The 12,775-nt window shown below is 40.2% G+C and overlaps 1 protein-coding gene across 4 annotated transcripts in view; it reads right to left on the reverse strand.

Moving 5' to 3' along the window:
- LOC114848115 (leucine-rich repeat and fibronectin type-III domain-containing protein 2) overlaps positions 1 to 12,775 on the reverse strand; it is an 89,810-nt gene that overhangs the window by 42,034 nt on the left and 35,001 nt on the right. The window lies entirely within an intron of this gene.

Genomic DNA, 12,775 nt, shown 5'->3' on the forward strand with positions numbered 1-12,775 from the left:
AAAATGTTCCTTTATTTCATCTGCAAGGTTACCGGCACCAAATCACAAGATGGGCCTGGACTTCAGGCGGAATTAAAACATCAAACATTCAAAGGAATGAGAGCAAGAAAACACTGGTTTGGCTTTGGGTTTGGTAATTACACCCCTCTGAGCCCTTGATTTCATTCCGTAGAATTTAAGGACGGGTGTTTGCACAAAACTAAAAAGGTAAGCTCACAAGGGTCAGATAGTGTCTGATCTAATCCATGATCTTTTCAGACAACGTTTCAAAGAAGTCCTTTGACTAAATCGGTTTCTTATGAAAGGAGGAAATAGCTGGTTCCTATAATACAGAATTAATACATCTGCTCATTAAAATTCTGTGACCATGTCAGAGTACACGTCCTCCCACAACTCACGGCTGCCTCTCATCCTAATGGGAGAAGATAAAAGCAAAGGAGTCAGAGAGCGGTAGCCACTACAAGGTTTCTTGGTTAAAAAAAAAAACAAAACAAAAACACAACAAAACTGTATCTTCTCGCTCCAGGCAGGAGCAACTGGGGTGAATAAACAAAGGCAATTTTCAAGTCGCATTGCAATTAGCGGTTTCTTTACTGAACAATACGCTCTCTTCTGTTAAAACAAGGCTTGTCTCAAGTTTTGCATCTGCCAGACGTCTTTTTTTGCTAAATCAGACCATCGGGGCAGAACGCTAAACGAGACAAAGTGCTGGAAGAAAATGGGCTGCAGGCTTACGGCGGTGGGCAACAGACAAGTTGCCCACCGCATTGAGTAATGAAGTCTGGGTCACGCTGATCTAGCGTAATGATATAAGACTTGCAGATCGCTCGACCTCTGGAAATTGCCCTCTCTCTAATAAAAACCACCAATACCTGCCATGTGCAACATTATCAAAGCGTCTTTACTTAGGACTAAGAGAAACAAATGACTACTCTCACTGACATTCCAATATTGTCTTTAGTAGAAGTACTTGCAGTGAACAGTGTGTGTGTCTGTGTGTGTGCGTGCGTGCGTATGTGTGTGATAAGATAAATTGACCCAACTTCAATCTCTGACTTTATTATTCAGTCTGATGTTACATGACATCAACATGTTCCCTCAAACAGCACAAGTTGTCTTTGTGATTTCATGTCATATTACAATAGGCGGGACGGGGACAGTTTGTTCCCAGCTGCATTCTGTTCAAAAACACAATGCTCCTCCAGTCTTCTTACTCTATTCTTATTATATTTGTCATGTATATTGAAAGAAAGGTAAGTTACAATGGCCTTCATGACTCAATAATATATGCATCTGTGGCAAAACACTGGTGAACATAAACAGTCAAACTATGCAGAAACACATGTGGCAGTAACAAAATTCTTATCATGTTTCACTGGACTAAGTCCTGTCTATTTTCTTGGTTTTTGCAGTGCTTCTCTAGCTGAAAATGCTTACTTCTCATAGAAATGTTTGATTCAACCGCTAGAAGGATTTCAAATAAGATGTACTGTATGGTTCAGTAAAATGTTTACTTTTTCTTAACACTTTATTTTTCTTCTTGTGTTTCAGTGACAAGCTGTGGAATATCCTCCGCAAATCCCATTGACAAGCTCCTTCTGCAGTGTGGGGTGTTGCTAAGCCACGGAGATTTCCTGACTTCCATGTCTGGGGCGGTTATCTGTTGCCAAATACACCTCTGCTTTGATTCCGACAGCACAATGCACTTTAATGAGACTGCGGCGCCTGCGAGGAGCGCCCTCCACCTCTGCCTGAGCGCCCATACAGCCGTGTGCTGTGTTTAACATTGTTTGAGCGCAAACAGGCAGGAAAGCTTTAAAAAGTTCCACCCGAATTCATGGAGTTACAATTTCACGGTGTGCGACTAAGACACTGCTGTTGTCACACATGTCACGTAGGTCAGCAGCATTTGTCACTCTAGATTATGGTTGATGTAATGCGGTGAAACATGGCGCCGCGTGAAACCTGCTCCTGCTTCATTTTTCATCTCAGCAGTTCAATCTGTAAATGCAGAGTGACACAGAGCGCGCATGTTTGTAATTGATAGGCCTGTATTCAGTGGATGCTTTCATTGCTGAGTGCACCCACAATTCTCAAGGTGAGACTAATTGCACATTATATTTTAATTAAACCAAGTTAAAATCTCATTTGTGAAGCTATAAAATAGCAGTAGAAGTTGACAGTTCACAACTAAAGCTGGAAGAATTCTGTTTTTGTTTCGAGTATCCAGTTGCATGAACTGATAAAACAAGAACAGCCTTTCCATTTTATTTTCCCACTGAGAACACCATGTTTTTAAAATGTCTACAGTTCATTTCTATACTAATATGTTAATAATTTCCCATTGTTTTACAGTTCTGCTAAGAGAATAGATGATTAACTGTGTTTGACTGGGGAAATAAAATAGAAAAGTAGACAAAATAAAGGAGAATGAAAAATGTCAAAAATATAAATGCGTTTTCGTGGCATAAAATCAAACAAAACCATATTGATGGGTTTGTCTGAATATTATTAAATGATCTGTGAAATAGTTGGCTGCCAAATAACTGATAATGCGCGAGAGGCTAAGAGAAACAAGCTCAGTCAAAGCCAATCAGGACGACTGTCTATCATTAAACACCAGGAGCTGGAGTGAATCTGTGTGTAAGCTTGACTCCTTTTATTTACTGTAGGTTCATTAGAACCACGGATGCACAGACAACGTCGCTTCTGTCAGGATCCTATTAAAGATCTAGTCACAAGAACGGAGCACAGACACATCAGGATTCAAAGATGCTGTGAATAACACTTACACACAGTACATGCCAGGAAAATATTGCAAGTCAAACACATGTTCACATATGGCACATTAATGAAGACAGAAGGCAAAATAAGCCACGTAGCAACAAAGACTGGATCCTAAACATGCAAACCCTTGCTTTCACGAAGATTAGGTCTGTTTTTAGAAAGTTGTATTTCACCGCTTCCTCAAGCAACACAACATAGAAGGCCACACATAGTAAATTAACTATGCTAACGTCAGAATGGAATATCTCATGATCAACAGGGAACTTTTAATCAACACACATTTGATACAACATGGCTCATTTTGTGCTAATCACTGCACAGGACTGAAATGTTGATGCTGTGTGATTTGTTAATTAAAAAAAATAAGATTTACTCTGTTTAGGTTTTTCAGACTAAACATGATACTAAAAGTAAATTATGGCGCCTTTGGATTGCATGCTTTTTGCCATTTAATTTTAGAGCCCTGCTGTTGATAGAGATCATCCCACACCGTCTAATTGGACTTTTAGCTGAATGTTGGGCAAGCTTCCACCTTTCCCTATTTGAATTCTTGTTATCTCGCCAACACTGGTTGCAATGCAAACGAACGCTCAAAATGTCTCCGATCCAAAATGCAGGGGTCATGAAACCGGGTAAATTCCACACACCGAGCAAAGCTTAGTTCAGCAGCTCAATCCGTGAATGCTAAAATGGGTTTGACTTGTAAAATCCTTGGAGTTTGCCCTAAACTTTGACACAAAGGAAGTTCACAGAATAGGACACGAGGCTCTTAATTATCGATGAGTCAAATCTATAAGTCCTGAGAGTTTACATCGACTTTGTCCCGTCTTTCACAAGTTTCTTTTTTCTTTTCTTCCCATCTACATACATCATCAAAGAGCAGGTGTACCGTCCTTCCAAATCATATCCAATCTCTCTGTGCAAACACAACTGTCATAACAACATGACAGGTTACTCAGCACACCGTGACATTATCTATCTAGGGTGATCGTAAATTAGGTGTCTGCAAGACAGAAGATCGAAGAGAATGCGGTGCATGTCCCTTCAGTCCCGCTTCTGGTGGAGTTCTGATCCAAGCACTCGGCGGTTGGACTGGAGCGGTCCCTCTGAATGCTAATGAACGGCGCCTTCAAAGGGGCACCGCTCCCTACAGTCACCTCACACCGCTTCACACAAACACATACGGTGTGAGGGGGCATCAAAGTGCTGGTCTTATGCATAGAGAATATTTGTGAAAGTTTTTAAGTGATTTAGGCCAGAGGTGCAAACACGAGGGCTGGTAAAGTCAGAGAGGCTTAAGAGGTTAAACAAAAGAAAGTAGAAAACTAGAACATGTAATCAGAGGAACTGATAATAGTCTGAGACATTGTCTCACCCACCTAACATGGTTGTTTTTTCCTAACATCAACATTTTCATTGATACTGTAGACACATACAGTAAATGTTCCGTCATTCTGAGGCTAGTGGTGGTTGGTGAATCGTATTGGCTCTAGGTTTGGTTCTTGAGTTACCTACAGTACTTGTACCAAATCTTGATACTGTATATGGGGAAATCATAGTGTATCCTGTACACATTGCAGGCCGAAGCCTGATGTCAGCAGCATGGTGTTGTCCAGGTGTCATCAAATGGCCGAGACAAGTTGAGTTGAAATCCGTGCACGAGGCCTCAGAGTGGATCAGGAGTTTGTCCTTCACCAGAACGATGGGTGCTAACACGCTCGCAGCAGCTTCAGGAAGCGAATCCCACTGTTCTTAAGTTAAAACACAGAAATCCGCATCAGTGGAGAGACCTGAAGTTGGCAGTTCACAGACGAGACCCGCGCTTAGAGGTTCTACCAGGAAGACAAAAGATGTAACTGCTGTCGTCTACACAAAATGTTCCAAAATGTTCAACGCAACGTTTAACATGTGATACATCTGAGCAGTGTTTATAGACTTATTTGCATAAAAGATATATATAAAGAATATTTACTGTAAAACATTTCATTTAAAATTCCAATGTCTTGTATAACACAGAAAGCCTGAAGCTCATGTTAGTTCGCCAGCTTGTAATGGAAATGCTAGACTGGATTACACTAAAACAGAGTTCAGACCCTAATATGGCATCACTGTATCGCCCATCATGCTTTACAGCTACACAAAACTGCTGCCTCTAAGTCAACTGACACTGGATTAGTTTTACGCAATTTCTCCTCCAAATGTGTGCAGACCTTTTCAACAGCAGGATTCCTGCTCTTGTGGTCGACTATTACCCGGGAAGTTCTCAATAAACCTTCAAGTACATCTGCCTCGGCACAAGGACAATTCAGGTACGTAGGTGGTGCTGCAGTGGTCAGTCCTTGACAACAAAGGCTGACATTTTAAAAGGTCAGCTCATACAGCACAGCGCAGGGCAAACCCTCTTTCTCATAACCTCTACTCATGGCAAACAGTTTGTTTTCCTTGGTTTTCTTCTAGCAAATAAACAATTGAAATGGCAAATGCCACAACATACAGTACTATGCAAACTTCCTCAAGAAGAACTTATTGTCTTAAATGGCATTAAGGCATTTTAATTTGATATGAAGCTTATTTAAAAAAAACATTTCATGGAGTAAAAGGTGAGTGATGACACTGGTGCCTACAGTAGTTCAGCCTCAGACAGCAGGCCACTCTGCCTCACTATGCATAAGCTTATCATGAATGATATGCAAAGTACTTTTGACAAAAATAATTCTCCAAGTCTATATTTTATTACATTTTTAATTTAACCTCAATTATCCTCAATACGAAATCTGGACTTGACCTACAGTATGGGGATGCAGTAATGACACCTTGACATCACTGCATTTGTTACAATGAAAAGCATTCAACACTTATTGAAACCCCATAAATGGAAAGTGAAATGTTCTTTTTTATTTTTTCTGTAGAAAAATATATCCATTTTAGACAAATAATATTGTAATATTTGAGATGAAAAAAATACCCTTAAGAAGTTTAACCTTCCTGTGATGTATGTACAATTGTGGGTTTGCAATTAAAAATATTATATTAAATTGAAATTCAAATTCATGTGATTTAAACAAGTTTGTTTAAAGGTTTGTCTAAATATTTTAAAATATTTAATTTAAAATAAAATAGGTTAGTTTAAAGAAACACACGTTTTAGATTTGGAAATGTTGCTCTCCTGTCATGGATCATGCTGACAGAACATCCATCCATCGGTCTTCTACCGCTTCCCGTCGCAGGGGGGCTGGAGCCTATCCCAGCTGGCTATGGGCGAGAGGCAGTCATCGTAGGGCAAATGCATGTTTTTTGGACCGTGGAAGGAAGCCGGAGAGAACCCATGCGAACATGGGGAGAACATCCAAACTCAACCCAGGTCCTTCTTGCTGTGAGGTGACATTGCTACAGCACCCACTGCACCACTGTGCCGCCCGTACTGATAGAACACATGTTATTGAATGGATTGTTGAAACTAAAACAAAAGAATTCACACTTAAAGTCTTATGTCCTAAACATGACTGGACAGGCAAATTAATCTATGATTACATTGGTACACCCTTGACAGGTCTCCAGTCCATCACAGGGCAACACATTCACAAACAACCATTCACATACTTATGGGCATGTAGAGTGACCAATCAACCTAATGCATTTTTCTGGACTGTGGGAGGAAGTCGGAGAATCCAGAGGGTTCCCAGACGAACACGGGGAGAACATACAAACTCCACATGGAATCAAACCCAAGATCTTCTCGCTGTGAGACGACAGTGCTACCCACTGCACCACCGTGCCGCCCCCAGATAGGGAAATCCCCATATAAAAAAAACAAACCAAACACTGAATCACACAGAGATAATGACAGTTTGCTCACAGGCTGTGTTTGGGAACAGTTAATGCCACACATCGCCCAGACAGGTGGTGTTCAGATGCCAGATTCTGTAACTTGTGGACCTCACTGCCCGTGTCAAACAAAGCACAGGGGCTGCACTCATACATGATTTTATAAATGTTGCACAACAAGCTGTAGAGTGTCCAGACGCAAAAGAAAGCGTTGCTTCCCTGAAGCTCTGCTCTGACACACAGTGAACGGTTCTGTTTCCACAGTACAGAGCAGCAGGTATGTGAACTAAAGGTTGCAGCTGTTGTTATAATGGCTGTGCCTTTGATTGCAGTACTGTACATCACAATTCTGGTTCACACAGAGCCATGTGTGACAAAGAATTATATTTATGTATTTTTATTTTGCTCACTACGTAGTTTGTCACTATTTTAAGATTCATTGAGGATGCTGCTGTGACCTGACTCTGCCTCCAGGGACCCACTGAAGTGTGACCTTCTCTTATTAGTCAACTTACAGTATGAAATGCTATAAAGCTTCCAATGTCACTGTGTAAGGAACAAAAGTTTATCATTACTGCAGTAAGACATAATCTGAGCTGCTCTGTACAAACACTCAGGCTCCCGTCCTCTGACTCAGCAGATCCTGAAAGGCTGGTTTCCTTTGCAGACTTTAAGTTATAAAGCTTAAGTTTTGCTAAAAATTGTGCTTAATACTCAGGTGAAGACAGGATTACAGTGATGTAATGTGGATTTTATTAATTGTATTCATCTTATTATTACTCACTAAACATTACAGCTGTGTAAACGTACGTTGTTGTAAAGATGTGATTGTTCCTTATTGGCTTACAATAATAATTGTGGCTGAACCTTATTAGTTTCTGCTTTTGCAAGAAGATACAATTTCACAATGTTGTGTGAGAAATGAGTCAGATTTCTGACAATTACAACAATAAAACAAGCTTCTTTTAAAGCTAACAGTAAGACAGGAAAGAACCAAGAAACAAGAGCAGCTGAAAATGCCAAATATAAACGAGATTCCACAATGGTATAATAATGGTTATACTATTATGGAAGCAGTCCCCAACAGCAGAGACCAGAGGACTTTTGCAGTATCTCATTGTTCATCGTGACCCTTCAGCCAGGACAAGCTGAGAGAGGCTTCAAGTACTTGACTGTTCACCAACCAAAGATCAGACTTCTAATGGGACAAATGTGGAAAGACCTGAAAATAACAGTTCATAGACCCCTGCCATCTAAACTGATGGCCTAAGGCAGAAAAAAAATATAAAACTGCTCCCAGATCCAGGAGCCGAAAAACTATCTGGGAAAACACACAACACTCTTCTCTGATCTACAAATAAAAAGTGTAGATAAAGTGAAGAAATATACAGTAAAAAAAAATCAATGGACAAAATAGCACAACTTAGGAAAAGACAAATGTATGAAAACCCAGAACTTAATCAAGAGCCTTACTGTAATAGACATGTGCCACATGATTTAATCTAACTGTCAGTCAAAGTTAAATCAGTCCATTACAGTTCAAATTGCATCTTTCATTATATTAAGGTTTCCTAAAAAAAATCCCACACTGTCCTGTCTGTGTCACATCTTGTTAACTTCTTCAGAACAAATGTGATTAAACATCCACAGAGCCAACAGCCAGTGAAATATGACCCAACCGCTCCTGTTTTGTTTTGATGAAACAGTGTTTGATTGAGAACACGCTGCATTTTGCGAAGCAGCTCCTGACAACAACATGCCGATGTGCAAAAACACCAGAAACACCCCAGAGAGACATGAATAAAGAAACGGCACTGCCTCTATATTTAGAAGCGGTGTGGAGCGAGCTCCTCTGCTGAGCCAAATGCAGAAGTTGCTCCACATTTGGATGATGTGGGCTTTTGTTCTGTGGCAGTGCAGTTTATGTCATGTGTTAATGAGATGTAAAAAAAAAACACATCTGTCTGTCAAACACAGCTTTGATCAATAAAACATACAGTGAAAAGCTTTGTCAGCATTGCTCACATTGTAAAAAAAGAATATTTTTAACTTCTGAAAATGTATTTGCATTTCATTTTCTCTACAACGATCAAAACACATATTAGATGCTAATTAAACCAGAGGAATATCAATTAAATTAATTGAGCTGACGACTCTAGAACCCGTCTTTTGCTGCAGGTAATTGCTGAGCATCCTTGGCCCAGGTACTGTAATGATGTCAGTCAGCTAATTTGTTGGGAAAACATAATTCTAACACACTTCAATTAATCCAACTAAGAGTCTGAGAGGCAAATTCTAGAAAGGCACGTTGTCCTCATTACAATAGTTAGAGCAATACAACCCCCCACGATGCCACTCCACTGACATTTCCCCCACAATGTATTTTCACATACTGCTGCTATAATAAAAGACTTGTTGCATCATCTATGCACATGTACAGTAGTTTTCCATACACAACTCAAACAAAATTGTGCTGCAGTTACTAAACACTAAAAACTCTTTCTCACTTCTGCTGGTGAAACATTCACACAAGTCTGCAGGCGCCTCCTGGAAGAGGCTGTTTGTGGCAGCGACAACATGTTATTGGACACTGTCAGACACCAGACTGAAGGAAAAGTGAACCATCTGTCATGGTTCTGTGTCTTTGCATATTATCATTATTTTTATTTTCATCTTTCTCCATTTCCTGTTTTATTTTGGCACTTCCTGGTTCCTGTCAACCTTAGTTCTGGTTTTACTTATCTTGTCATGTGTCATCATTTCCTGTTTTACTTTGTTACACGGATCTAGTTCCTGCCTGTTAGTTTCCGTCTAGCTTGAACGTGTTTCATTCCACCTGCACCCAGTTACTACTGTAATTCGTCTGAGCATTTAAGCATCGTTTCTCTGATTGCTCCTTGCCAGATTTTTAGCTTGTGTCACTACCTTTACATTCCAGCATTCATATTAAGTAAGACCTGCTTTGTACCAGTTCAGATCGTGTTTTTGACCCTGCCTTGCCTGCTCCCTGTCGGTACTGTTTTTGGACTCTGCTTTGTTAACTGAACCTTGCCTGGAATGTGACTGCCTTCACCTGTCTCCTGTCTGTACCGTTGCCTGCATTAAACTTCCACAAACCATGTCTGCCTGTTGTGCTGTGCATTTGAGTCCTTCACTGCTCTGATCCATGACACCATCACTTTGTGGCAGAGGGTTTTAATCCAAATCAGTGCTTTTCTTCCAACTATTACTTTACTCATATTCTGCAATATTATAGAGTATAGAACTACATTTTTGACACATTGCTCTGTAAAAAAGTGTTGGACAGATGGGCACATGCTAACTTACATCACTTTAACCTCAGCTGAATAAAAGCTGAGGTTAAAAAAAAGAAATCTGAGCTTTGCAGATGTCAATTGGCTCATAATTGTTCAATCTATGTTACATTCAAACACAAATGGGCCGCTCGTCCCTGGATGAGGATGCCATATCTCATTTCTAGCCCATCCCACTGTACTGAGTATTTAACACATCATGTAGAAGCCCTGAGTCACGGCAGCTCTGAGCCTCTCAGCTCCCTACATATTGTAGAGCAACCATTCCTGCTTGGTTATAATTTCTGATTAGGAGGCAGTGTACTCTGCAGGATGCAGTGTCAGCAATCACTCCCACACTACACACCCGTGTGCAATACAATGATTACTCACGGTTGTGTTTTTACTTTACCAAAGATGGGAAAACAAGGATGAAAGATGAATCTACAATTTTCCATTAAGGTGTCTCCACAGTTACAAGCGTGTCTATATCAAAACGGCTGTCAGCAGAGCCAGACTAGCACACAGGGCCTTGTGCTCTGCGACAGGATGAGACAGAAACTACCGGTCATAAAGCGGAGCTTGAAGAACATGGCTGAGTTGTTTTTCCCTTCACGACTCACATAAAATAGTTGTCTGCCCTTCTATTCTCAAATCAATACTTTTTAATAAAAGCTCACTTTTTCGAAGGTAGCTGCCAGCTCTTTGTGGCTGTACACAAAGAGCTGCTTTTCCCCCCTTTCAAATCTCTGACATTCTTGAATGGGATTAATACATAGATCTTTGAGGTCTGATTTCACATTCAGTTTGAGTCTTTGATAGGACGATAGCTCAGGTGTAATTATGAGCCAACCCAAGTGACTCAGTGATATGCATCTCGATGGTTGGTGATGCTGTCACCTGATCTGAACTGCCAGTTAATGATAAATGCTCTAGTCTTGTTAATATGTGCATTTGATCACTGCAGCTAAACTGCAAATATGATTCATGATGGTATGATTCATGAATTCATTTACCCCACGAAGACCACTTCTGAATTGGGAAATGGAATCTCTTCTTCATGACAACCCACACAGGCTTTTTCTACAAGAAGATTAACCACTGGACCTAATTATAGGGCCACCAGGACATTTTAGGAACATCACCATAAAATGACTTGGCTGCTCTCTAAAGTTTGAAATGCTTGCATTTTGGCAGCCTGCAAAATTGTCTGGCGATGGCTGATGAGATAACAAAATTAAGGGTTTGAAGATAATTGCTACTTGCAGGTTTGATATTCGATCAGGCCAGTGCAGTTGTTGCTTGTGTTGTGGATATTATAGATGTTGAAAATGTGAAAATAGATCTCTGGGTTCTGGTTACTCCAGAACCGCGACTCCTGCATACCTGACGAACCATCTGGTGAAACTTGTTATAAGTCAAGTAGTATTTGTTAACTAGTCTTAACAAATGTCAAAAAATGAAAAGCTCCACAATCACTGGTGGCAAATGAGTCACAAGATAATCAGGATGTCAGAAACTATAAATGCCTGAATAAGTGTTGCTGGACCCAGAGAGTACAACAGAGTGAAAGGCCTGGGTTCAGAGTGAGAGATGCTTCAATAAGCAAGGCATAAATTAAAAACATCTAGAAACAAACATCACTAAATGAAAATCCTTTTCCTAAATTTAGGTCTCCAATGTTTAAACAAAACTAAAATCTTTATGTTTTTTCACAGAAATACATCCATAAACAAGACGTTTAACTAGATTGAAAAAACACATCCAGACATGATTGCTCTCTTGGGTGGAACATGGTGTCAACAGTGTGCCACTGTGCCACTGTGGCAGTTTGTGTTTGGATGAGGTAGAGTATACAATATGAGCGAGACACGGAGGGGAAGGTAGAGGTCAGCGGGGTCAGCTGATCGAACTGGTGATGAGTGACAGAGGGGAATAAACAGGAAGTGGGAGGGACTCACTTCAATTTGCTGAGGTTCACGAGTCTAAATACAGATAAGAATGAAAACTGAGATAAATCAATACTTGTTCCAGGCTGTAAAGCTTGTTACAGTAGCTGTGAGCTCATCCATTATACAGTAATTCACCCTTACAAAATACATTCTAACCACAAAGCTACAATGCTGATATTTTCCTCTTGAAGTAATGTGCAGTAACACCTTTGGGAATTTAATACTAGATATTATTAAATTTAAATTTAATAATAAGCCAGTGTTTCCTGCTAATGTGTCTGTTCAATGTACACAGACTCATCAGACAATAATGAGAAGAACCTACCAGTGTAAAGGTGACACTACAACAGGACACAGATTATGTAAAAGTGGAGTAATTGTCTTAATCTCAAATACAAGTTAGAAGTCAAAAACCAAGTCTTAGTAAAAGAAATATGAATACATTTCAAAAGCTTGCACATCAATACTGTAGGCGAAAACTTAATAAGTCAACTGGCACAATTTGATTAATTTCCGTCGATCACTGTTGTGTCTCTTGTTCCTTTCTGTGTTGTTGACCCGTCTCACATCACACCATCCTCCTCCGTACAGTGTATGTGGAGTCTGGCCTTAATACAGCACATCACTGCTCTAGCACGTCACTGATGCACCCAGGTTAATGCTGTAGTCAACTGAGATTCCCCTGAGTCATAACGGTGCAAAAGGGCGCCTTTAGCATGATTGTGAAGGAGCAAAGGACTGAAGCAAGCAGCATAATCTGGTGTCCTAGGAATGAAAGGAGGCTGTAAAGTACACCGTTGAAACCTCAGACAGTGGATTTTTTCTTCTGTTTTTCTTAAGAAACAAGCAAAGCAAAAAACATTTGCTTTCATGCAGTACAGTATTTCTGCCTAAGTAGATTGAATGTCTAACACCCCG

This window comes from Betta splendens, chromosome 22 (genome assembly GCF_900634795.4).
Source record: "Betta splendens chromosome 22, fBetSpl5.4, whole genome shotgun sequence".
Classification (NCBI taxonomy): domain Eukaryota; kingdom Metazoa; phylum Chordata; class Actinopteri; order Anabantiformes; family Osphronemidae; genus Betta; species Betta splendens.